General features: G+C 36.2%; 1 pseudogene; it reads left to right on the top strand.

Annotated features, from left to right (window-relative positions):
• The first annotated feature begins 6,905 nt into the window (after window positions 1-6,905).
• Window positions 6,906-9,644, top strand: LOC101580068 (annotated as a pseudogene).
• Window positions 9,645-12,458: the final 2,814 nt, after the last annotated feature.

The following is a 12,458-nucleotide window of genomic DNA, read 5'->3' as shown; positions in this document are numbered from 1 at the left end:
TCATAGTGGTGAACTTACAGATTTAGAAAACAAAATGAGTGTAAATAAATACCTTAATGCTGCACCACAAGGTTCTAGACAAAGAAGAGCAAACTAAGACCAAAACCCAATGTTTGGAATAAATTATAAAGATTAGGGCAGAAATTCATACAACAGAGATACAGAAAACAAAACAAAGAATTAATGAATCACAGAACTGGTTCTCTGACATACTATATAAAACTGATAACCCCTTAGCAAATGTCATGAAAAAGAAAAAGAAATTAAATCCGAGCAATAAGGAATGAAAAGAGTAGAATTACTATGTATCCTATGAAAACTGAGATCTTCAGTAGCTACTTTGAAAACCTTTACTCTCACAGAATCAAAGACACAGAAGAAATGGACAGATCCCAAGATGGGTACAAATTACCAAAAAGTGAACCATGAAGATATAAAAATTCTGAATAACCCAATACCAGCCAATGAAACTTGAAAATTTAATAAAAAGCTTACAATAGAGAAAAGTTCAAGTCCTGATGGATTCACAGATGAATTCCCTAACAAATTTAGAGAATATTTAATTCCAATACTTCTGAAAATCTTCAATAAAATTTAAAAGGAAAAAATACTCCCTATTTCATTTCAGGAGGCAAATATTATACTGTTAATAAAACCAAAGTAAAGCACAATGAGAAAAAGAGAATTACAGACAAAACTCTTTCATGCACATAAATGCAAAAATCCTAAGTAAAATACTAGCAAATAGAATACAGGAAATCATCAAAAGATTATATACTACAACCAGATGGGATTCATTACTCCTGGATAGGAAGAACCAACACTGTGAAAATGGTCATACTTGCAAAATTGTTATACAGATTTAACACAATCCCTATCAAAATACTATCAAAAGACATAGAAAAAATATTCATTAAATTCATTTGGAACTGAAAAAGACCAAAAGCAGAAAGAACAGATTAAAAAGACCAAGAATAACAAAGGACATCCAAACCAACAAAATCAAGGCAGGAGGCATTACAATCCTTACTTAAAGCTATAATACAGAGCTGTTGTGATAAAATCAGCTTGGGTTTGACAAAATAACAGACCTGAGAATCAATAGAATAGATTACGACATTCAGAGACAACTATAAACAGTCAGCTACGTTATCTTTGACAAAGGGGCCGAACATGTTCATTGGAGGAAAGATAGCCTCTTTAACAAATGCAGCTGGAAAAACTGGCTCTCTGCATGCCAAAAACTAAACTAGACTCATATCTATCACCATGCACTAAACTAAATAAAAATGGATTAAAGATCTAAACATTAAAACAGAAACACTAAGTATACTTGAAGAGAAAGTAATTAGAAATCTTAAAGACATAGGTGTTTATCACACGGGCTTTCACAGAGAGCAAATTGGTCAAGCAATGGTCATGACTCATTCACATGGCTGACACTGACAAAGGATCTATAAACTGTGATACAGGGTTTCAGGATAAATCCTGAGGGGATTTGACTCACTTTATCAGATACAAAAGTTGCATTTCTTGTTATATAGGTCTTGCTTTATCTTGGTCTTAACCATCCAGCAGAAAAGTATAAAAACAAGGTATAAAAGTAAAGCCATATTAATATGCTGAGCTGTAAGATGCTCAAGGCAACAACTTCTGACATTGCCTGTCCTACAAATAATCCACTACTCTTATGGACTACTCAAGCTATTGGATTGTTTTGCTGAATTCACACACCTACAATATTTAAATGGCAATGGAATACCCATCTCTGACAAAACTAAACAAAAGATGGGATATAAAAGAAGGATCATTTTATATCTGTATGTACAAAATAATTGGGATAGATATACAGCTAATTTCCTTAAACTCAATGAGAAGATCTATACTAATAGTGTTTGGACAGGATATCATGTCTGCATCTTGTACCATGAATAACCACTACGAAGACAACAATATGCTATATATTAATTATTGAAATTATCTTACTAACCTGTTTTGAAACTGTCTCATTACTATTTGTTTCTCAATAAAATTAATTTTTAAAAAAGACATAGGCATAGGCAGAGTTCATGAATAAAAACCAAACTACTCCAGAAGTACTTCAAAGAATCAACAACTGGGATCTTATCATATTTAGAAGTTTCTCCATGTCAAAATAAATCACAGAGTGAAAAGAAAACCCTCAAGAAGACTTGAGTAATTGTAGTGCTGATTTCTGGTGGTCCACAGAGTGGAGTAGTTGATGTTTAAATTTTTTTCTTGTTCTTTTTTATTTCTTGTAACATTTTTCTTTCTACCAATTTTTCATTCTTATATCTGGTAATCTGAACAACAAATTTAAAGACAATGTTATGCAATTCAGGAACCATTTTTGAATTCTTATTATTTTGTTTGATGAAGTTCTGTATCATGTCTATGTTTTTCATTTTGTTATCCTTAGATATAAATAAATTTTTAAAGCAATTTCTCTAAGTCACAACGATCTATCCCCTAAAATATACTAAGGGGCCTGGGGAGATGGCTCAGTGGAATAAGTGCTTCCCTGGCAAGCGCAAGGGCCTGAGTTCTATCCCTGGTTCCAGGAAAAAAAAAAAAGAAAAGAAAAGAAACAAACTGTTTCTCAATAAAATTATGGGAAAAAATTCTTCTAACCATTAATAAAAAAGATCAACTGTGTAAGAAACTAGACTAATTAAAGGACTGAAAGAAAGGAAAATAACAAAAAAATATACTAACTTACGCCATATCACTTGCCTTTTACTATGTTTTAGATATAATATACTAGGAAGTGGGGCTGAGAAGATAGCTCAGTGAAATAAGCACCTTGCCTGGGGATGTAGCTCAGTGCAAAGGCCCTATGCATAGTACCCAGTACTGCATACACACACACACACACACACACACACACACACACACACACACACACTTGGAACTGAAGCAAGTGCACTAGTTCAGTGCCTGCTGGAGGGAAGGCATCACGGTGTGCTGTGAAAATGTAGCATCAATCTGGCAATAGTGTCACTCATCACATTACCTCCAGGCAGTTTGGAAGAAGAAAAATCCATGCTTGCCAATCAGAAAAGCAAAGAGAGCACATTCAAGGCAATGAAAAGACAGAGCATAAAAGACACCTAAACTCCCTCCTTTTTTAGTCCTTGCAGTTTTAAAGTACATTGTCCTCATTAACAGTTGAGTTCATGTCAAATTCTCTGAGAGTTATTTCTGTGAACAGTAAATTTGGTTAATTTGATTTTGATGTTAATAAGAATCTCCTGTTAATTAGATGGCTTGCCAAGAGAGAGTTCATAGAGAAACCAAGGTAAAGAAGGCTAGATATCATTAATCCAGCCCATGAGGGTGTTCCAAGTTTGGTAGTAACAGAGCCAAGTCTCAATGTTTGCTCTCCCCAGTTCATGAGAATGAGAGCTGGACTTTTAGGGGCATCAAAAGGAAAAGTTGGTGTTTTTCTCCCCCCATAGACTCCACATCAACACAACATACTAGGCATTCCCACCCATGTACATTAGTCCCACTCCACATTCATATATACCAACTAACTTTCTGGGAAGTGATAGGATACAGTTAACATAAGCCAAATCCAAGCTGGGCAAAAGCAACTCGGAAATGTACTCCACCAGTACCTGTCAGTAGAGCAGCTTTAGATCATCCTTTCTTCAGCAACACCTGCCAGGCATTCAGCATGTCAAGCTTTCCCTCAAGAAGCACAAATCAAAGAATTCATGGTTGGGCTGTGATGACTGATGGTAGTGGGTAATGTGTCAGGAGGACAGGAGAAGTGTGTCTACATCAGCCTAGGAATGGGCAGTGCTGGAAAGTTATCTGTTCTCTTGGAAAGTGTAGAACCACAAATAGCTGAATAGGGATAGAGGAAAGGGGATTGTGGAGGAGTAGAAAATTATAAAGTTGAAAATATAGTAAGAAATGGGATCATAAAAGGCCTCATGTACTAAATGAAAGAGCTTGAGCTTTATCCTTGAATGCTATGGGGAGACACTGAAGGATTTTTAAAAGGAAATAGCATGATTAAAATGATCAGTATCTCAGCAGGAAGAACAGATTGAAGTGAGGTCACACAAGGAAGGAAGCACAGCTGGAAACCAGGCAGAAAACTGTGCAGGGGCCACTCATGAATTTAAATTTGCTTTTTTATGGAAATGAAAATGGGAAGAATTTAAGAGATAGTAAGGAACAAGAGTTTCACCACAACATGGCTTCTCAAGATATCTTCCCTAACTTCAGATTCTGAGGAATATAGATTTTTGGAGGGATCACTGGGAAAGCATTAATAGCACAACAATTCTCCATCAGGCTAAGCAAGTTAAAGTTAAAGAATGTTCACAGAAAGACTGACAGAGAAGATGGTTTGTGAATTATGGGCCACTACTCCTAAAGGACTCCCCAGAAAATTCTAGATCAGGTAGGAAATGATGTAGCACATTCAGAGAAAAAAAGAGAAGTGTGGAAATAACCATTCCTATATGGGGATGGTTATCTTGAAGTCCTGAAGGGGGATATAGGTTTCATGGGTTCAATCTCTGTCACTTGGAAGATATCTTGCTCAGTAGTTTGATTTGTTATAATATGAAACTATTAAAAAATTATGCATTTCTAGAATATCAAAAGAAGTGAAATACAATGAGCTCTTTAATTTACTCAGGTGGGTTTTGGCTCAAAAAAAACCACAAAAGTTTGGAGCTCTGGCAGGCTGAGCACTTGCACTGAAGATCAGAAGGACCCACAGCAAGGCTTTTGGGTCCTTCTTCCAGCTTTCTACTACATTTTATACTCTCCACCCCAAACCTTCGGTGGAATTCACAGAAATCATAATTCCTATCTCCAGTATAGGTCAGAGACACGGGAAGCTCCCATATACCTAGAATCTCTCCCCAAAAGACCTTTTTCGGTCAATTCTGAAAGGCCTTTTTTCTGGAAAGTTCCAGCCTTGCATCTGGAAAGAAGTGTTTCACAGACACCCAAAAAGAATCTGAACAGAGTTGTGCTTGGTTCCCTCCTCCACCTACTACCAGTAGGTCAAACTCTTTTTCCAGTCACCTGCTACACTACTGACTATTTTTCCTTGAAATCAAGCCTAAAAATAGAGATTTTTCTGGGTGTTTGGTCTTTGTTTCTGAAGTCTCCTGTGTCACATGAAATTTTGATTAAGCATACTACATTTTTTTGTTTCTTTTGTTAGAAAACTTTCTTTATGATATATATGGGAAAACATCAGACTTTTCAGCCTCTACAGTAAGTAAGCAAAAATGAATTTAAGGATAAATTATTTGCTATAACAAATTATCATAAATCTTTTATTCTACGATTCAGATTTTGTTTACTCTTTCAGGTTCTTAGGGAAACAAGAAACTGTTCAACGGGAAAAAAATAACTGGGATGAGGGAAAGGAGAAAAGAAAGAAGGAAGGAAGGGAAAAAGAAATATCTATATATACACAGGATAGCTTGGATAATTGTACTGATAATTTCTGCTGGGTATTGAAAGGACTAGTCATTGCTTAATTTTTTATTTCTTTCATTTTTAATTTTTAATAATTTTTGATCAATTTTGAACATTTTTATTTGATAATCTGAATAACTAATTTGAAGACAACAATGTGCAACATAAGAACCATTGTTGAATTCTTATCATTTTGTTTAGTAAATTTCTGTATCATTTCTAATTTTTTTGCTGTATTTTATCCTCTTTTTTAAAATGATGTATTGGGGCTGGGGACATACTCAGTAGAATAAGCACTTGCCTGAAAAGCATAATGTCAGGAGTTCAATCTCTGGTACCTCAAAAAATAGATAGATAGATAGATAGATAGATAGATAGATAGATAGATAATAGATAGATAGATAGATAGATAGATAGATAGATAGATAGATAGATATAAAAGTGATGTATTCAGGGGCCGGGGAGATGGCTCAGTGGAGTAAGCACTTCCCTGGCAAGCACAACGGCCTGAGTTCAATCACTGGTTCCTCAAAAAAAGCAAAAATAAATAAAATAAAATAAAAATGATGTATTCATCCCCATTTAGTGCCCCACAGAGAACAAAATCACAATCTTAACTTTTATTAGTTTTAGTAAAAATAAAATTACAAAGGAAACATAATGGTCAGTCTGGCCCTCTCTTAGAACAGGGTTCCCTCACCGCATTCAGTGCTGGCTATGCAGCCTTATCCCACCGTGTTCTAGTTTCCTCCATGATTGATGATATCCCTTTAGTTTTGTTCAAGGAGTATAAACTTGGTAAAGCAGGTTTCAATGTATAAAAAGTGAAATTCTCAGAGATTTTATCTGAAGCATATAGTAACATTAAGCCTCCACCTCCTATCCTGAATACTCCCTTCCCAGTACCATTCACCAGAGGCAGCTGCATGGGTCTCTCCTTAGAAATCAAAAGACAAAAAAGCCATAATCTTGTCATTGGAATAGGCGCCAGGGTATAGATGAGGAATTCCAGGAGCCAAAGAATTCAGGGCACAGCTCAGATTATAGGCACAAGGTGCTGAGGTGTGGTGATATAGGGGGGTGGAGGACACTCTTATCTTGAAAGACTCATCAGTCTTATGTAAGGATCAGAGCTTGAGGTCAGAAAAGGTACCGTTGAATCACAGGACTCAGAGCACAAAACCCCTTACCCAGTCCTAAGCATGGGAGAGCAACCAAATCAGGAAAGCATCCATAGTCACAAGAACCAATCCTGATTTTTCTTACAGTTCAGGGATTTCTTTTGTAAGTACGTAAAATATATTTTTCTATAAATAAAGCTAACATTCCTCTGGATCAATATGGATCACAGTTGAAACAAAAGATTTATTCACTACAAAATTTTAAGAGAATATCAGGAGGGGACTACTTCTAGAGGTAATGCAAGTAGGATGCATGTGGGTACACCAAGGGGTTGGAAACAGGAGGAGCCATTACTACCCAGACTGGAGCGGGTAGTACTACTGGAGTCAGTTGAAAACTGAGAATTAAATTTAATTTTTTATTTTTAAATTTATGATGGTTAGAAAACTATCTTCATTTAGTAGAAACCATAGTTCAAATTTTGAATTTTGAACTTTGTTCTCTTCTTCAGTCTAGCAATATATTGCAGGATTCTCCCTAAGTTTCACAGCATCAAGCAATCCATGAATTTAGTCACAAGGAAAATACTTGAGACTGTACAGTGTTTCTAAGCTATATAGTTAAGTGAGTTAGGGGAAGCTAGGCTTTTACACTGTAGTAAGTATAGTGCATCTGTAGTGATAAGGAGAGGAAAAAACTGGAAGCCTGAAACATTCCATCTCCCTTTCCTTTTTTCCTTTTCACAATATCGCTCTCATCAAATGCACTCAAATATCCCAGCAGAGAATAAACTTGGGGCGGAGCAATGTGAAAATAGGTCTTATGATTTTATCTATAGGTTTCTCATGTCTTCATGCATTCATATGTCGAGAACTAAAATCATCATATCACAGTGATAGAGGTGCACCCATGTTTATTGCAGCACAATTTGTCATAGCTAAAATCTAGGAAGCAACACAAATGTCCATCAACTGAGGAATGGATAAAAATGTTGAGGTATTTTTATGCAAAAGAGTATTAGTCAGCTATAAAAAAGATAAATTTGATTGTTTTGTACATAAATGGTTACAACTAGAGAATGTTTAGTGAGTAAAATAAATCAGACCCACAAGTGCAAACATCATATTGTCATACTACTGCGACAACCAGAAAGAGTAATTAAAATCTAAAAGGCACAATAGAAGTTGTGAAAGGGAAATATTTTGATTAATGGGAAGAAAAACTGAATGAGAAAAAGGGGGAAAAAAGAAGGGAAAAAGATATATTTAGGTAAAATGCAAGATAATTTGGATAATTGTCCTGCCAATTTCTGCTAGTCTTTTGAAAAGAGCAGTTAATGCTTAATTGTTTCTCTTGTTCTTACATTTCCTTTTAATTACTTATAACTTTTTATATTTTTTTTCTTCTTTTAACCAATTTTGAAGGCTTATGTCTGGTAACCTAAAAAGTAACTTGAAGATAACCCCATGCAATACACCAACAATTGTAGAATTCCTGTTACTTTGTTTAGTAAAATTTTGTACAATTTCTAATGCTTTTTTCACTATTTTGTATTCTTTTATTCTTTTGTGGGTTTTTTTGTTTATTTGTTTTGTGGTGCCAGGGATCAAACTCAGGACCTTGGGCTTGCCAGACAGGTGCTTACACCATTGAACTATCTCCCTGACCATTTCTTTTTTTTTTTTTTTTTTTTTTTTTTTTTTTTTCTGTATTTTTAGGGAAGGGTTTACAGGGTGTTCCAGGTCTCACTACTAGATCAGACTTGTAGTGATTCTCCTGTTTACAGCCTCCCAAGAGCTGGAATTACAAGCACACACCACTACTCCCAGTCTCACTCACCATTTCAGCATGCCCCAGGCGCGCGGCCAGCACGGCAGGCCCAGGGATTGAACCCTGACCCCTGAACCTGCTTGCAGGTGCTTTAATCCTCTGAGCTATTGGTTCAACCCACTATTTTTTTTCAGCCCACTATTTTGTATTCTTTAAAAAGTACAATATAGACTAGCAATCCTTGAGGTACATCTAGGAAGTGGGACCAGCAGACTCTAGAACCTCACGACGGTTAATGCTAAGAGCTAGACCCTGAAGAAGCACTTTCGGGGCAATTCTCCTCAGGAGTAACTTTTGAGTTGAAGACTCAAAAGCTCTCACCCTTGAAAAATGGAGAGGTCCTTCTTTAAGTCTTATTTCTCTCTGTGGATTCTTACATGAGATTGACATCCAAAAAGATGAAGGAGGGAGATACAATGGTGGGGAGCAAGTGGCCAGAGTTGTGGAAAGTAAAAACTCAGCCTTCCCAAAAGGAACTATCATGGTAGGTCTTTCAGGCTGGACAACACACTCCATTTCTGATGGGAAAAGACTTGAACGACTGCCTATAAGGTGGCCAGATATATTAACACTGTCTTTGTGCCTGGGGACTATTGGAATGCCAGGCATAACAACTTAATTTGTCCTGCTGGACATCTGTGCAGCAGAGTGGAGAAACAGTGCTAGTTAATGCAGCAGCAGAAGTAGTCAGCTCTGTTGTGGGGCAGATAGCTATGCTCAAGGGCTGCAAAGTTGTTGGAACTGCAGAATCTGATGCAAAGTTTGCCTTTCTTAAACAAGTTGAATTTGATGTTGCCTTTAACTACAAGGCAGTAGATTCTTTAGAAGAAGCATTGAGAAAAGCCTCTTCTGATGGTTATGATTGCTATTTTTATAATGTAGCTGGAGAGTTCTCCAACACTGTTTTACCCTACATGAAGGATTTTGAAAGAATTGTGATCTGTGGGGCCATCTCTGTATATAACTGCATTGGACCATTGCCCCCAGGCTTATCCCCAGAGAGTATCATCTATGAGCAACTCCACATAGAAGGGTTCCACTTCAGCAAGTGGCAAGTAGAGGTCCATAAGAAGGCTCTGAAAGAGTTGATGAAATGGGCTGTAGATGGCAAAATCCAGTACTGTGAAGACATTGTCAAAGGATCTGAAATCATGCCAGCTGCATTTATGGGAGTGCTGAAAGGTGATAATTTGGGGAAAGCAAGTGTGATATCCTGAACAATTGATAGATGAATTGTCATAACATGATGTGGTTGACTATTTAATCTTTCACTGTTTAGTAAATATGCATACTATCCAAATAACAAAAAAAAAATTTAAAGAGACAATGCAGCTGTAGGAAATAACTTTATCCTAGTGAGTTTACTTATTCAAAACTAGTTGAATTGTCATTCTAAAAGTTAATAAAGATAACATCCAAAAATGAAATTCATATAGGAAATTCAAAGAAGTATATATTTAATCACAAATGAGTGAGTACTACAGTAGTTAATCCTGCAATGGTTCATATCTTTGACCCATATCTTATGTTATCTGAAAGCAATCACATATTTTGGGTTCTGAAAATCCCAAGAAATATTACTGACTATGGTGTGTATTAGTGTTGGGACTGTAATACCACTCCTGTCCATTCACCTGAACTTGGACAAACCCCAGAGTCAATCTTCCCTTCCTTTTCCTGAGAAGAAGCAGAAATAAAAATAACTAAGCCTCAAGAAACCTCTAGGGTTCAAAACCAGAGCGCATTTATGTAGATTTTCTAACACAACCTAACCTTTTCTCCGCACAAATGGTTCATGCATAAGGACTGTAGGTCATGCATGTTATTATAACAGAGTGAATTATGAGAAAGTCAGGCTTGCTAGATATCATTAAGATGACTCAGCATCCAGTCAGTCATATGCAGAAGACTCATTAGGCATCCCTAGGTGGGGCAGTTTTTTTTTTTTTTCTCCCAATCCAATAGCATCATTTGTCTTCCTTCTTATGCTACCTTTATGTTTCTGCTGGTGTGATCTTACTGAATGTGTGAACACCTACCCCTTTTAAGCTATTAAACACCAATACTTGGTTCATGACATAAAGGAATGTTAAATATAACTCTTGAGAACCCATCACACACTGTATCATGCTGAGTATGATTCTCTTGTTCCTCTTTTTCTTGAATAGCTGACTCCAATGGTTAATATTGTATTCATTTAGGAGTACTCTTTTTTTAGAATTTAGAATGCTGAACAATGGCTAAGGAAACAGAAAGCAAATTTGCAAAGGAGAAGTTAAACCATGATGCAGCTTCAAAAATATCAAGTTAGGGTGGGTTGCCATTTTAGAAAGCTTTCTAATAAATATGAAATAACTCTCATCCAAAATTGCATTATGCCTTCTATTTTATTTATTAATTTATTTATTTTTGCCATAGTTTTATTGATAAACAAATAGCAATGAGACAGTTTCAAATGAAATCAGTAGGACAATTTCAATAATTAATACACTGCATACATACTTCTTAGTGGTTAATTGCTGTACAAGATGCGGACCTGACATCCTATTTACAAACACCATCAGAAAAAATCATTCTATTCATTAACAGAATGTAACTATATATCTATGCAAACCACTTTGAATACACAAATACAAAATGGACATTCATCTGTATACCCTTTCTTTGCTAAGTTCCGTTATTTGAATATTATAGGTGTGTAAACTCAGCAAAATAGTCTAAAAGAGTTCAGTATCCCAAAATAGTATTGGGTCTTCCGCTTAACTGGCAATGTCAGAAATTGTTGACCTGAGTCCCCCACAGCTCAACACAACAGCATGCCTTTATTTCTTATATTTTGTTTTTATACTTTTCTTCTGAATGGTTAAGACCAAGGTAAAGCAGGACTTATGCAACAAGAGTTATAGCTTTTAAGTCTGATAAGGTCAGTGAAATCCCCTCAGGATTTATGCTGAGATCCTGTACCTCAGATTGTAGAACCTCTGTCAGTGTCAACCATGATGAGTCACGTCCATTGCTTGGCCAATGTGCTCTCTGTGAAAGTCTGAGAGAATGTTTTCTGTCCATATGACTCTCCTTAGGCACACTCTACATCAACGATCACTTTCCTCTTTGGCCCCATAATCTCCTTGATCAGAAAATTTGGGACACTACCGAGTTACATGATGTCACAGTACAAGTTCTCATATGTCCTGAGTCTTAATTGACCTTAGAAGGATAAGGCCAAAATGTTGGCTTTCCTTGCAGTCGTCCTTTTCCTCTAGTTTTGGTCTGCAAATTTAGGTTATTGACCATCCAGAAGACAAGCTTGTTGTTATAATCAAACAACTTAGGCTGTTAAGCTTAACCTCACTATCTGTCCACATATCAAACATCTTAGGCATAATATGGAACAGGTATTTTTCATCAAGCACTGATATGTTGAACTTTAAGTCTCTACAGAATATGATAAAAAACATTTAAAAATCAGAATATATTTTAAAAATAGGCATAAAGAATTATATACTTCTCTTGTTTGCACATAAGTCCAAAAATCTCACCACATACAACCTTGAAGCAGTACAGTCCCGCAATATTCCTTTTCCTGTCTCTTGCTTTCCTTCATCACCCCCTTATTCTTGAACAACCATCTACCTGAGAGACATCATAGCAGCAACTGGCATGTCATGCCAAGCAGCCCATGTTCAGTAGACCAGAATGACAGGCACTCCAAGCATGAAACTACTATTACAAATTACCATCTGGAAAGCAGTAGCTTAGTTCACAGGTATCAGTATATATAGTTAATCAGGGTGAGAATCTTTCCCAAAAACTGCTAGATTAAAAAATCTTCTGAAGATTCTCAGGATCATTGCCTTGCTCATCTTCTACAGATAACTGTATGGCTTGACGTTGTCATGTTTCCTAGTTCTTCTCCTTTCCCTCTCTTGATTAGTTAAGTCCTTGAGATCCTGCTTTCCTTTTACTTGTATTATATCTTTCTATTTGTATTTCTTCTTTGAGTTCTTATACTAGGGAGACAATACGATATT

Source organism: Octodon degus, unplaced genomic scaffold (assembly GCF_000260255.1).
Source record: "Octodon degus isolate 3935 unplaced genomic scaffold, OctDeg1.0 scaffold00269, whole genome shotgun sequence".
NCBI classification, from domain to species: Eukaryota; Metazoa; Chordata; class Mammalia; order Rodentia; family Octodontidae; genus Octodon; species Octodon degus.
Note: the sequence above shows the minus strand (reverse complement) of the source record. Positions and strands in the feature narration are given on the sequence as shown.